The following is a 15,362-nucleotide window of genomic DNA, read 5'->3' on the forward strand; positions in this document are numbered from 1 at the left end:
CTTCCACCCCCATTGCTTCACTGCACTGCTCTTTCCAAGGTCACCCAGGACATCTAATTACCAGAGCTGGCGTTACTCTACTTGGCCTCACACAGTTTTTACACCATTGACCGGTCTTTTCTTGGAATTCTTACTTTCCTAGGCCTGAAAGGCAGGAGCAGAGCGTCAAGAGAGCTGAATGTGAACTCAAAAGACATACGTTCACCTTTACTGCCTAATGTTCCTGTGTGACTTTGAGACTCAATGTGGTCAAGTGGATAAAGCATGCTGGGCTTAAAGTCAGGATGACCCGAGTTCAAATCCCCCCTCAGATACTTACCAGCTTTGTGAACCTGGGCAAACCCCTTAGCTTCTCTCAGCTTTGGTTTCTTCATCTGTAAAATTGAGATAATAATAGTAGTAACCTCATAGAGTGATTGTGAGGATCAAACGATTTAATGCACTTAATGCACTTAACAAAACTTAAAGTACTGTATAAATACTGTTGCTGTTTGGTCATTTTCAGCCACGTCTGACTCGTTGTGACCACCATTTGGGGTTTCCTTGGCGAAGATGTTGGAGTGATTTGCCATTTCCTCCTCCAGATCATTTCACAGATAGGGAAATGGGCAAGTGGATTAAGTGACTTGCCCAGGGTCACACAACTAGTAAGCGTCTGAGGCCACATTTGAACTCAGGGAGATGAGTCTTCTTGGTTCCCAGTCCAGTGCTCTGTGCATTATGGCGCCACCTAGCTGCCCCTACTATAGAAATATGAGTTATTATCATTGAGTAGTCCACCCCATACCGAAAGAGGAATCTTCTCCAACACACCTTCAGTGAAGACCTTCAATGAGGGAAGACCTCCTGAGAGAGCCACGTTACATATGGATGGCACCAGGGTAGCAAGCCTGACCTAGAGCCTAAATTTGCAACTTATCATCACAGAAGTAGGGGCAGCTAGGTGGCACGCTGGATAAAATGCTGGCTGGAGTCAGGAGGATTCATCTTCCTGAGTTCAAATCTGGCCTCAGATATTTACTAGCTGTGTGACCCTGGGCAAGTCACTTCACCCTGTTTGCCTCCATTTCCTCATCTGTAAAATGAGCTGGAGAAGGAAATGACAAACTACTCCAGCATCTTTGCCAAGAAAACCCCAAGTGGGGTCACAGAGAGTCAGGAACAACTGAACCACAACAGCAACCATAGACTTAGAGTTGGGAGGTACCTCAGAGGTCATCTAGTCACACCTTTATTTTACAGGTGACAAAATAGTATCTTGCCCAACATCACACAGGCGGTCAGTATCAGAGATCAGATTCGGACGTAAGCCCTCTGACTCCAGAGTAAATACTCCTTCCACTCTACAGCACCGGGGAACAGTCTTGAATTCATGTCATATGAATCATGGCACCAGGTCTATTCTTAGAGTCATGGGCAAAGGAGACTGAATTACCATCATGATTGGAAGATTATTCATCTACAACCATAAGGGGAAGAGCGCTTATCTCCCAGGGCTACAGAGATAATATCAAAATACCGTGGATGCCTTCCAAATCCACATGATCTACTGGAAAAAACAGGTGCTCTACCCCATCATTCCTTGTCATTAACATCACCCACATCCAGCTTCTTCCATGTTGGGTGTTCCAACATCTGGCTGGCAGCTGCCATCAAGTAAAATGTTAATGGCCCCGGTGGTCTCAGAGTTCCTTAATAAGATATGTGACATTATGACTGCCTACTTTGGCAACAACAGTGAGGAAAAAACATCAGAACAAGTTTGTACTCATCCACAATCTGCTGGATGAGATCCTGGACTATGGCTACCCCCAAAACCCAGAGGCAGGAGCTCTAAACATCACTTAGCAGAGCATTGAGAGCCGGCCATGGACAAAGGAAGGCCAGTCTCAGATCACCAGCCAGGTGTTGGGGCATGACGGCATCAGATATCATTGAAATGATCTCTTTCTAGATATGCTCACGTCTCCTCAAGGGCAAATGCTAAACACCCATCCCTCTGGCTGCATTGCAATGAAGAGCCATTTGAGTAGCAATCCTAAGTGCAAGTTTGGGATGAACAAGATTGTTGTTGAGAAGCAGGGTAGGGGCATGACCCTTGGGCAAGAGTTGGGTCAGAGTGGAAGGCAAAAGATGGCTGTACCTTCCACCAGTGTGTACAGCTCAATAAGCTTGACTCTGAACAAAGCTCGTCACTTTCATTCCACCTTATGGGGAGTTTGACCTTATGGGATACTGGACCAGCACCTATATCATCTTTCTATTCCAGGTGATGTCCCTGGTGAGTAAGGTAGGATGGACAAAATGAGAGGACAAAGCCACCATTATATTCAATTTCAAGCTGTTATTGATGGCCTAGAAAATTGAGCTGCAGATGCCAACGCTGAAGACTACAAGTGGGGTGCGATGGATCTGTCCACATGAAGGGAAAGGCCAAGTTCAAGGCTAGTGACCCTCTCACTGAAGGTCAAGAATGTGGAAGGAATGAAGAAATCGCTGATTGTGGGACAGTCAGTGGTAGAGCCGCGATTAGAACCCAAGTCATTTGACTAAGAATCCAGCTCCGCTTCTACCGTACTACGCTGCTTTCTTCTATGTTGGATCTATTTTTCATTTCATCATAGGCACGGCGATTATCCCACTTTCTTCTCTTACCCCAGTAGAGCAGGCAGAGTGTTAGCTCCTTGTCACTGTATCTCGAGTGTTCGGTGCTGGCACACAGTAGGCACTTAATAAAATGTTGAATTGAAGTGTACATTTGGAGATTCTAAGACCCGTATAAGCTCTCATGAACTCTTGGAGACTAAAGGAGATCAAGTAAGCAGTGAGAGAAGGATGAGAAAGATAATAGGAAATAACATTGTGGAAATAATAAAAAAAAAAAAGGCAGACAGAAGCTAATGCTTTCTTCCTTCTACCTCATCTGCCTTGTGAATATTCTGCCCCAAGCCCTGCTAAGACCAGGCTGTCATTTAAAAGTTACGCTGACTTTGAAAAGGACAGGGCATTATTAAAGTTTTTACATGCCAGTTTAAATAAAATATTGAACACATTCAACCTTTTGGTTGATTGAAGATGCTGTTAATATTAACAGCCATTCTGAGATGCTGTGGCTAGGGCTGTCTTTTTTTGCTGTGGTTGAGAACAGAAAGGTTGGAGAGCTAGGGTTGTAGGGCATGGGGTGCGGGGGGTGTTGGACAGATCTTTCATCTCCCCAGCTGTGGTTTCTGGAGGGAACTAGAGCTTGAAGACCGGAGGGCATGTGACTCTGACTCTCAATGTTTGGGTGTAGGGAAGAGCGTCCATCCCTTCTGACCAGTCCACAATCTAGGAATTCACAATTTCTTTCACTCTTCCTTTTCTCCATCAATTCTCTCCACTTTGGAGAGAATTAAGGGTACCACCATCCTTCCATTTACCCAGGCTCTAAACCCAGATGCCATCCTTGTCTCCTCACTGTCACTCACTCCACATATCCAATCAGTTGTCAAATGTGGGGGTTTTGTGCAGCATCTCTCCTATAATCCCCTTTTCTCTATTCTAGTACTCCACTGGCTCCCTGTTACCTGTAGGATCAAATATAAAGTCTTCTCTTTGGCATTTAAGACCCTTTATAGCCTGTCCCCTTCCTACCTTTCCAGTCTCTTGGCACCTGACTCCCATCCATGCATCCAGCAACTCCAGCCCATTGGCTGTTCTTCAAACACAGCATTCTAAGTCCCATCTTTGTATCTTTGCATTAGCTAGTCTCCATTCCTGGAATAAGTTCTCTCTTCCCTTAGTTTGGAGGTTGAACTGCTTCCAACCAAACAACAGGAGAAATGGGCCCGCCCTCCCACCTCCATGAACTCTGAGGTGCTGATGTCATCAAATGGGTGGGTTACATTGGTCCTAGAGCCACCTTTAAAACATGCTGCCAGCTGCCTCATCTCCTGAGCCTGGACACTCCCTTGGGGAAGATCCAGGTCACCACTCCTCCCTAGAAGCATCAAGGTGTCACAGGGGATGGATCACTGTGCCCAGAGTCAGGAAGATCAGAGTTCATATCCAGCTGCAGACATTTACTAGCTGTGTCCCTGGGCCAGTCATTTAACTGCTGCCTATTTCAGTTTCCTCAACTGTAAAATGATGTAATAATATCACCTACCTACCATGGTTGATGGGAGGACCAAGTGATATAATATTTGTAACGCATATAACATAGGACCTGGAACATAGTAGGTGTATAATTAATACTTTTTTTCCTTCCTTCCTCTTCACATCTCCTCTTTCCTGCATCTCTATATATTCCCCTGCATAAGCCCCTATACTAGGTTTGGACTGACACTATCATAAAGGGGATGAACAGAGTTGCCCCCTGGGCTCTATAGGCTTCAAGGTCCCTGACTTCCCTTCACCGCCATCTTGTCCATCTCAGCCCAGCTTCGATCTCTGAGTCTGGTGACCAAAGTGAAGCCCTGCCATGGTTTCCTGAAAGGCAGTCTGGGGCAGGCTACTAGAGCGCCCAGCCTCTGTACCTCCCTGAAAGACCAGTGCAGCAAGGTCTTGATCAGTATGATAACGAATCCCTGAAGCGTTTGTATTATTTGAATTTGCACAGCACGTTTCCATTACGCTGGAACCAATTTTAACTTAGAATAGTGTGAATTCAAATATATGTGACCACTTCAGGGGGACTCATTATTTGCATTAATCAGGTCCTACCCTCCCTGCCCCCCAGACTCCAGCCTCCTGATTTAAAATCATGTGAGTTAGAATTTATACGCCTGTGACTTGTCCAGTTACCCACCCACTAAATTCAGTGGATATTAGAAAAAAAAAAAAAATAAAAGTAATTCAGACACTCTGGGAACAGAGAATAAATGAATTCATTATGATATAGCGTATACCTTCTTTTTTTGTTGTTTCCAATTTCATTTTGCCCAAAGATAAAGGATGAAAAGAAAATGCAAAGTTCCATGAGACACGGATCATCCAAAAAGTAGAACGGGAATTGTTCACGGCTTCATAGACTTTTCTATGGGAAGTTTGCTCTTAACGCACATTATACTAATTAGCAAGTAATTAGTTAACTATAGTTAGCACTTACATAGCACTTTAAAGTTTGCAAAGTACTTTACAGATATTATTTAATTTTATCCTCAGAATAGCCCTAGGAGGTAGGCACTATTATTAGCCTCATTTTACAGATGAGAAAACTGAGGCACAGAAAAGTGAAATGATTGACCCAGGGTCATACGTTTAGTAAGTGTTCAAGGCTATATTTGAACTCAGGCTTTCCTGACTCTTAAATGTAATGCTCTCTCCATTGCACTGCCTAGCAGCGTGGGTCTAATAATCTAATGTTCTTTCATTTGTTTAGGACCCATTCCTTATTCCAAATGAACCAATTGTATGCGTGCTGTTATAACCATCTTGTTACAACCATACTGAATAGGAAGCTATTCAAAATTATTAAAAATAAAGGTAACAACGTATGAAAAAGTCCACGAAATATTACTCCAGACGAGATTTGAAGCTCACCAAGCTATTAAGGAGCAAGCTGCAGCTGTGGGTATTGAGAGCCTATTGGGCATCCAGAAGTCAAAGTTTATTTGTAAAAATAGTTTGAAGCAATTGACACCTATGCTATACTGGTCTTCAATGAAGTGACCCTTCAAGGTCACTAAGTAGTAAATTCCAACCAGAAAGGTCCTTGAGTCTCTGCCGTCTATGGAAAGAAAACTTAACTAGGGATCATCAGTATAGTGGAATCTAGAGACATGAACTCACAGTATGACCTTGAACAAGTCATTGAATAGTCATCTTTGAGCTCAAGGGGACCTTAGACATTATCAGTCTAATCCTCATCATTTTCCAGGTGAGGAAATTTAGGCCAAGATAGATGAAGTGATACTTGCCGAAGGAATTAGTGACAGAAACTGAAAGCCAGATCAAGCTCCCAGTACAGTGCTTTCTTCCCAACGCCAGGTTGCCTAACACAAAGAGGCTGTTGGGAGGGTAGGCACTGAGCTATAGACAGAGGGAAAAGGGAAGGAGCGTGGATTATTCAACTTAGTGAAGGGTAGGCTGAGAGAGGACTAAGGCTGACCTATCCATCTCCCCCCAAAAGCGAGAAGAATACAGCAATGTTATATCCCAACAAAAAGACTGAGCATGAACAGATGGAAGGCCTACTCAGCAGCTCGACATAGGAGCCTGTGGGGATGGGTCATGCAAAGAGGCTGGATAATGTCCCTCCCTGATAATTAAGTGGGGAGGCTCCCACTGATGTGGGACTAGAGCAAGGGATCATATGAAGAGGCCTAGAGGTGGGTTAGGAAGCTCCAAACCAGGTCTTCTAACTATGACTGCTGATGTCTTTGTTATTTGCACCATGTGACCCATGATCTTGAGCTTTCATTTCCAAATGAAATAAGGCTTAAGCATGAACACCTTTGCTGTTGTGAGAGGCCAGGAGATGGGGAGGGAGGGAGGGAGGGAGAGGGAGAGGAAAAAATGGAGGAGAGGAAGGAGGTGGAGAGAGAGATTGGAGGAGAGGGAGAGTCGGGAAGGCAGAGAGATAGAGAGAGAGAAAGGAGAGGGAGGTGGAAGAGAGAGAGAGAGAGAGAGAGGAAGAGGGAAAGGGAGAAGAAGAGAGAGCAGCTAGCAGCTAGTTTGTGTCCTGCCCCAGTAGTGAGTGCCTGGGGCTAACAATCCAGGACGTTCAATTAATCAAAAAGCATTTATTAAGCTCTCACTATGTCCCAGGCACTGCGCTAAGCGTTGGAGGCTCAAGGAGAGGAAAAGCATTGCTTACCCTCAAGGAGCTCATGTGCCATAATGGGAGAGACCACATATAAATACAGAGTAGATGGAAGACCATCTTGGGACAGGCACCGGCAGCTAGAGATCCTGGGGAAAGCCTCCTGCAGAAGGGGGGATTTGCCTTCTCTTTCAAACCTAAAAATCTTTCCTGATCTTTTTTCACCCTTTTCATTCCATACTGAGAGGAAAGAGAGGCCAGAAGATGGAGAACTAGTTAATGTAACTGTGAGAAAGTCATTTCCCCTCTCAGGGCCAGCAGTAAGCAAAATAGACCGTCTGTCTTTAAAATGAGAGGGTTGGATTAGGTGATCTCCAAGGTCCCTTCCAGCTTGGACATTCTGAGAGGAAAAGGAAAATGGAGAGGGAGGAAGGGAGGGGAGAATCCTTTCTCTGATACTTCCTTTTGTAACAAAACAGCACTACTGGTCTAGAGTGGAGCTGGGCACCCTCTTTCACTAAGAGGCCTGAGTTCTAGGCTCACCTGAGAGCTGGTTTTGGTCCTGGGGGAGCCTAGCTTCTAAAAAGAGAGGTCAAGTTCCTTCTCACTGTCTCTTTCACTTCATGTTCCTACCTAGGACAGAGCCCCAGGGAAAATCACTTAAAGCTTAGGTTTGGCTGATAGCAAGGTTCTCCCCAAAGTGAAGCAGAAAAATCCTCAGTGTGGAATAAAGATTAGGTATAGAATAGCTATTTATGTCTTCCATGCAGAAATCCTTAAATTGTACGTGTGCATTGACAATGACTTGAAACAAGAAGCAGTAACTCATAAATTCTATTATACTCTCCTAGGAGGTTGATTCTTAAAACATTAAAATATGAGGCACTTAGTGGGACTGCTGAATAGCCGTTCTACCTTCACCTCAGCTCTGCACTGCTCAAACAATTCCTTCAAGATCCATATTTTCTGATAAGCCAAAGCATGGCTTCAGTTGTGTTCAGTTGTGTGCAATTCTTTGTGACCCCATTCAGGGTTTTTTTTTTTTTTGGCAAAGATACTGGAGTACCATTTCCTTCTCTAGCTCATTTTACAACTGAGGCAAACTGAGGCAAACAGAGTAAGTGACTTATCCAAGGTCCCATAGCTAGTGTCTGAGGTCGAATTTGAACTCAGGTCTTCCTGACTATAGGCTTGGCACTTTATCCACTGCACCCCCTAGCTGCCAAGACATGGCACAGATTACTCATTGGTGGTCATCTCTGAGAAGGGTATATAAAATTTCTCCTGCTTCTAGTTGACAAGAATGGAACTATGTCAGGCCATTGGTAGTGGGGCTTAAGGATCAACCAAAAGGGTGAGTAAAGTCATTAATCCGAATGTTGGGAGACAAAGAGGCAGAGAATGGTCAGGGAGAAGTGGTCATATGACATGATGGGAAGAAAGGCCTGGAAGTAAGAAGAGCTCTGTCAACTTGGGGAAGTCTCTTCCCCTCGGTGAGACTGGGTTTACTCTACAGAATGAGGAAGTTGGAATTAATAACCTCCAAGGTCGTTTCTAGTGTTAGTATTCTCTGAAAATTAGGGAGGGGAAACTAGAGAAATTTCAATAGAGAGGTGGAAGACAGTGAATGTAGATTGAGGCGTTCATTGTCAGATATGACCAATGTCTTGATGTGTTTTGTGTAATTCTGCTTTGATGTAAGGGAGGGTATTCTTGAAGAGGAAACACTGGGTAGTGAAGGTGAATGTTAAAAAAAGCATCAATAAAACTTTTTTTAAAGAAAGTAAAAGAATAGGGAATGTAATCCCCAAATGGCTTCTCCCTTCTCAACAGAGCCTTATGCCTAGTGAGCAATTAGTACAAGTTGAACACCCTGTCACAAATCCTGTGTCCTTGTCATGGGTTTAGGATGACCTGGAATTAGCTCGAGCACCTCTTTCACCCCCTCCACTCCATCTCAGCTTACTCCTCTCTCTCTCTCCCTCTCAGCTCTGGGGCAAGGTCGGGGAGGGATGTGGAGAGAAGCACAGGGCTGGGTCCAGGGCAGCCAACACCCCCAGGCAGAAAAGATTGATGGATTGATGGCTTGGCCAGATCTGGAGACAGAGACAGAGAAAGAGACAAAGAAACATAGAAAGAGAGAGAGAGAGCGCGAGAAAGAGACAGAGAGAGAAAGGGGGGAAGGAGGGAGGGAGAGAGAGAGACACAGAGAGAGACAGAGAGACAGAGAGAGAGACAGAGAGACAGAAAGGGAGAGAGAGAAAGAGATTGAGAGAGAGAGGCAGAGAGAGAGAAACCTGTGTATGAACAGGAGTTCATTGTTTCTTTCAGGAGTTTCAGTGCCAAATGCAGGTGCATCTGGCATCTCACTGACCTTGCTGGTACCCTATGGCACACTGGGACTCGAGAGTCCTGGTGGATCTGTGCCTGTCTCCTTTTCCCTCCATCTAAAGGCAAGTTCTAATCTAAAGTTGGGTTGCTTCCATTAAGTGCTGAAGATCTATTTGAAAGAGGCAGATCCACTCAAGGAGCCCAAGGGGGTGGTGGGTGGTAGGACCCTTGGACTAAGTACAATCTAGAAGGGACCTCAGAGTCATCTTAGTCCAACCCCCTTGTTTTATAGATGAGGAAACTAAAACCCAGAGAGATGAAGCCACTTGCCTGAGGAAAGGATAGTTACTAAGAGGCAGGGCTGGGATTTGAATCCAGGTCCTCTGACTGAATAATAACCATATTGTTGTTGAGTCAGTTACTTGTGTCTGACACTTTGGGACCCCAATTGGGGTTTTCTGGGCAAAGATACTGGAGTGATTTGCCATTTCCTTCTCCAGCTCATTTTACAGATGAGGAAACTGAGGCAAACAGGGATAAGTGACTTGCCTGGGATCACACAGCTAGGAAGTGTCTGAGGCTGTATTTGAACTCAGGTCTTCCTGACTCCAGACATGGAAATACTAGTCCCACCCCCACCCCACCTCCACCCCACCACCCCTGCCATCAAGTCAAATCCAGGTCCTATGATTCCTAATTCAGTGTTCTTCCTATGACAGCTGCTTCTCTGTGATAAAAGAGACACTGTCCTTGGGGCAGCTCTCAAACCACCAGCTCCTTTGATCAGGCCCATTTATAGATGCACCTTTATTTATTTTTCAGTGCTGTTACCTGAGTGTTTAAAAAAAATTGATCCTCTAAGATTGGAAGCCCGGGGTTCATGGACTTTCTCCTCTTTATCTTCTGAGGTAGGACCCTTCCTGTCCCTCTCCACTGCCTTCCAACAGGCGTAGTAAATTCAAATCCATAGCTGATCTTTGCAATCGGAGGAATTGGTGGGGATGGGGAGATGAATATAGTTTATGCACAGGTGAGGTGAATGCTAAGTACTCAGCCTGGGCCAGGTTTCTAGCATTAAAATTTCTAGGAACTGCCAATCTGCAGGAGTTTCCTTTAGGCGCTTACACATCCTGTCTGGATCAATTACTTAATCAATTAATCAACAAATATTAAGTACCTTGTAGACACCGCATATCCTACACTAAATCGAGCTATTTCTTAGAAATTGATGATGTTGGAGTAGATACTGAGGCCCAGAAAGAGTAAACAACCTTCCCAGGATCCTAGAACCATAAGGTCCAGAGTTAGAATCAGAACTGGGGTCTCTTGATTCCTAGGCTCCTGAGTTTTTTTATTCCTGGCATTTTTGAGTAGTGAGGGGCTAGGATGAACAAGTAATTCATTAATTATTACAGAGGAAGAAGGAAGTAAGGCAGAAAAGAAGGAAGGAAATAAGAATTTATTGTCAAGCACTGTGCTACAAATGTTATCCCATCTGATCCTCACAACAACCTCAAGAGATAGCTGTTATTATCCCCCATTTTACAAATGAGAAAACTGAGGCAGACAAAGGTTAAGTGACTTGCCCAGGATCTCATTGCTAATAAGTATCTGAGCCAGGATTTAGATTCAGGTCTTCCTGACTCCAGGTTCATCCTTCTATCCTGGAAGCGAGCAAGAAGTCCCCCCAAAAGGACAAAAACAAATGGCAATATTGTAACTAGCCTATTAAATTGAATACAAATTGACACTAACATAAATCTTTTTTAAAAAAAGGTTTAAAACAGAAATTTACAGTTTTAAATGCAATCTTTGTTCTTTGTATATTAATTGTAATTATTATAATTAATTGTATTGTAAATAACTGTAATTAGTAATAGTTGTCTTTGTTCTTTGTGTATTAAAATGTTCCTATTAATTATTTTAAGGTTCATAATAAATGAAAAAAATTTGAGAAAGGAAAGAAAAAGAATTACAAATATTCTCTATCAAGAAATAGTGCCTTTGTCTATTTCCCCAGCCTTGACCATGGACAGAGTTGTATGATATAGTGAAAAGAGCTGACCTAGAAATCAAATGACCTAGGTTTAAATTCTGACTCATCTACTTACTATCTGTACAACCTGCGGATGTATTACTTAATCTCTCTGAGCCTTGGTTTCTTCAATTGTAAAATGAGGGGATTGGATTAAATAATCTTTCAAGTTCCCCAGCTCTAAATACTGTGATCACAAGGGCATTAAATTCCCCCTACTTCCGCTCTTTAGTCTCCTTTTGACTGTCTGGAGGCAGGTAGAGAGCACTGACCCTCAGATTAGGAAGTGCCTCAGCCACTTACACTAGCGGTGTGACTTAAGTCACTTAACCCTAGTCTCCACATCTGTAAAAAGGGGATAGTAATAGCACTTACCTTACAGGGTTGTTGTGGGGATCAGATGAGGTCGTTTTCATAAAGTACCTGGCGCATAGCGGGCCTTTAATAAATGCTTGCTTCTCCCTCTCCTCCCTTCCCTCCCCCCCTTTTCATTGGCCACTGGAGGAAGAAGGAAGGCCCTTTCTTATATTGGTCCCAGGTTTCTGACTGAAGCCACTGTCATAGCAGCCACTTGCCTCATCAGCTCAGACAGTGGCCCCTTGGGCTTTGCTGAATGGGAACTGCCGACCAATTGTTTCTCCTGCTTTAGGGCACCCAGATCCAGCATAGTTTCTTAGAGCAGATGCATCCATCTCCTGCAGCCCATCCTGGGTTCCATCTCCCACTTTCAGTTCTGGTCTCCCTGTTTTCTTTTTTTTTCTCTTTTTTGTACTAACTTTCTAATTGTCTGTTCCTTCAGGCTCTGCCCATTGAATCAGCTCATCGGGACTTCTGGTCTTTTATAAAAGGCCTTAAGTCTTTTATAGATCAGACCTCTCTTCACCCTTTGTTAGTCAACCCACCTGACCAGCCTAGACATCCCCTTTCCCTCTCCAGGGTCAGTTTATCCCTCTCTTAGGAATTCCATGGTTCGGATCCACTCTGGTGTATTAAAGACAATCACCCTCTGACCCTGGGCATCCTGTGGGCCTGTAATCTGTCACCAAAGCACTCATCCCTGTCTTAAATCCTTCACCCCAAGCACCTTGCCCTCTCTTTGCTCCTTCCTCCTTCCTCCAATCCGTTGGCATAAACCGGACAAAGCAAAGGAACAGGGGAGGAGAAATAGGTTTCCCCTGCCCTTCTCACAGGCAGCAAGGGCCAAGGTTGAGTGACTAGCAATTGCTTCCAAGGAAGGAGCAGAATGTCAAAGTCACAAGCCAATCTTGGGAGGCCCAGCTCTTTGTCTGGGGCTCAGAGCCTAAGAAGCACAGCAGATTCCTCCTCTCTCCTCCTTTCTCAATAAACTGATGATCTCTGTGACTTAGGGAAGAAGGTGGCAAGGGAGGCTGGGAAAGGGAGAGCTCCCCAGCCCTTCCCCTTCTCCCAATCTTAGGTCATCAATAAGAATTTTTCTGAAGGTATAGGTCTGTCTCTCTTAAGGTTGAAATACTATTATTAATGCACTGTAACCAAAGCCCATCACTGAAAAATGGCAAAACACCATTGAATTATGTTTAGGCGTGATCATATGGGAAGAAAACCAGATTTGGAGTCAAAGACCTGGGCTCAATCCCAACTCTGCTAATTTACTACTTGCATGACTGTAGACAAGTCACTTCCCTCCCCAGGCCTCCATTTCTTTATCTGGAAAATGGAAAGGTTGCACTAAATAACCTCTAAGTTTCTCTCCAGGTCAGGTGTTCTATGACTTTAGCCCAGTTTCCTATTAATTGTATGTATGTATGTATGTATGTATGTATGTGTTTAGATAGATATGTGTGTGTCTATACATACATATATATGTTTATTGATGATGTCTGTCTATACTACAGTCACTTCCTACTCACCCCCTTCCATACTGAACCCTCCTTTGTAACAAAGTAAAACAATTAAGCAAAAAATATGTTACAGAAACTTTTGTCTGACAACATATCCGAGACTCTGTCCTCGTAGACTCTTGCCTCTGCTATGAGAGAAGAGGGAATGTTTTATTATATCACAATTTCTTTTATTCATTCCTCCAGTATCTTCCATGGGCTGCCTGTTACCCAAAGTTTAGCTTCCTTTTAGCTCATCTTTTTCTTATTTTGTTGTCATTGTATATTTTTCTCTTGGTTCTGCTTATTTCACTCTAAAAAAATCATAAAAATCTTCTCATGTTTCTCTGAATTTTTTATATTCATCATTTCATATTGATCATTAATGTCCCATTACATATCAAAATGTTTCAGCCATCTCCTAGTGTACGGGCACCCACTTTGTTTCTAGTCTTTTGCCATCACAGAATGCCACCATTTACTCCTTGTCTCTGTCTCTAACTTCCTTGGGATACTTGTCCAGGGATTTCTGACTGATCCTCTATTTTTAAGTTATGTCTGTGGAACGAAGTGCCTCTTGTGGCTTTATCTCATCAGTTACCCGTTTTTTGGTCAAACCATTTCACGACAATTAAATGGGAGTAGGAAGATAGCTTTAAGTAGTGTTCACTCCCGAATATCCAGAAACCCTCATTTTTAGTCAGGAACCTCCAGCTCCAACCAGGACTGCTCACTGGTAACTCCTTCACCTGATGTGAATATCTCTTCATCTCCTGCCTTGGGCAGATACACAAAAGAACAACCACAGGACAAGAACAAGAGAAATGAGCGGGGTGGGGAGTAGGGGGAAGGATTTGGTTCATCTTCACCCTGAACCATCGGCTGGAGTGGGGGTGTGGGATTGGGAGAACCTAAACACAGAACTTTTATTTCTTTTTAATTCTTTAAGCTTTTCTTGAAACAGTTCTGTGAAGTAGGCGGTACAAGCATTTAGAGCTGAGAAAGTTAAGAGGCAGAGAGGTTGAATGACTTGTCCAGGATCACACGATTGGGAAATGGCAGAGCCAGGATTTGAATTTAAGATCTCAGGCACAAGTTCAGGCTAGTGCTCTTACCACTACGCGGTTACCTCCATTATAACAAGAACTCACATTTCTATATTATGCCCCTTAAGGTTTGCAAAGCATTTTCTTCACAACAATCTCACCAGGTAGTACGTATATCATTCCTCCATTTTACAGAAAAGAAAACTGAGACTCAGGGAAATTAACTTGCCAAGGACAGTATGACGAGTAAGTGTCAGAGTTGGGTACTCAATCCCACATCTTTTCCTTCCAGGTTCCCCGCGCCCCCCCCCAAACCCTAGATGTCACTCACATGGGAAGAGGGTCACTTACTGGGTCACTTACTAAGAGGAGCTGAAGGGGGTGAGGATAGCCAGCTGAAGTTGGGCGAAGATAGGGTGGCTCCAGGGACATAGCTTTCATGGAATAGTTCCTATCCAAAGTTATTAAAACGAGAGAAAACAGTTGAGGAAGCGGATCTGCTGACAGAGAAGCAAGCTAGGAACGAGGTTGACATTGTCAGACTCTGGGAGGCAGAGAAGCGGTTCAGCAAAGGCAGGAGGAGGAAGCAGTGACCCCATCACTCCCAGAGCACCCCCATCCCCCAATCAGACGGACAATGGACAGATCCAGAGCCCCATTCACGTACATACGCGCGCGCGCACACACATACACACACACACACACACACACACACACACATCTGCTGTCTCTCCTACACACTTCTGAACATCCTCTCCTACCCATACAAACTCTATTTCCCTCAGTACTGACATCCGTGTCCTCTCTTGCACTAGGAGGAGGCATTACACCATCACCCTCCGATCCAGCCAAAGTTAGAGTATTTCAGGGACGATCAAGCGTCTCCCTTTAAGGATAAATCATTCGCAAACGTCTTTGAAGAAAACTCCAAAGGGAGCTGGCCAGTCAGTAAGGAGGCTCCAGGCAGGGCAGCAGGAGGACGGGCTTTGGGGGCCGGTGATTGGTGTGTCTGGGGCTCGCTGCTGCTGCCGCCGCCGCTGCCGCCGCCTCCTCTCTAGCCTTTGCAAACGCTTTTGTCTCACACTGGGAGCCAGACTCCTGAGCGGTGTTCAGAGCTGATCTTGGGAGGGCTGCATTGTGCCGCTGCTGGGGGGGAACTGCCGGGAGCCTCCAGACAGGAGCTGGCTGCCCCACTGGCCTCAGATGGCTTCCTGCTAGTCTCACCAAAGCGTAGCCGCTCCTGGAATTTTTTCCAGGTAGATATTTGCTCTCCGATAGCAGCAGGGAGCTGGACCCCCGGACTAAGTCATCCTTCAGGGACTTAATGCCTGTGTCTCCTCAGCCCC

General features: G+C 44.5%; 1 pseudogene; it reads left to right on the plus strand.

Moving 5' to 3' along the window:
* The first annotated feature begins 1,439 nt into the window (after positions 1–1,439).
* On the plus strand, positions 1,440–15,074 carry LOC118837115 (annotated as a pseudogene).
* Positions 15,075–15,362: the final 288 nt, after the last annotated feature.

Source organism: Trichosurus vulpecula, chromosome 2 (genome assembly GCF_011100635.1).
Source record: "Trichosurus vulpecula isolate mTriVul1 chromosome 2, mTriVul1.pri, whole genome shotgun sequence".
Taxonomy (NCBI): domain Eukaryota; kingdom Metazoa; phylum Chordata; class Mammalia; order Diprotodontia; family Phalangeridae; genus Trichosurus; species Trichosurus vulpecula.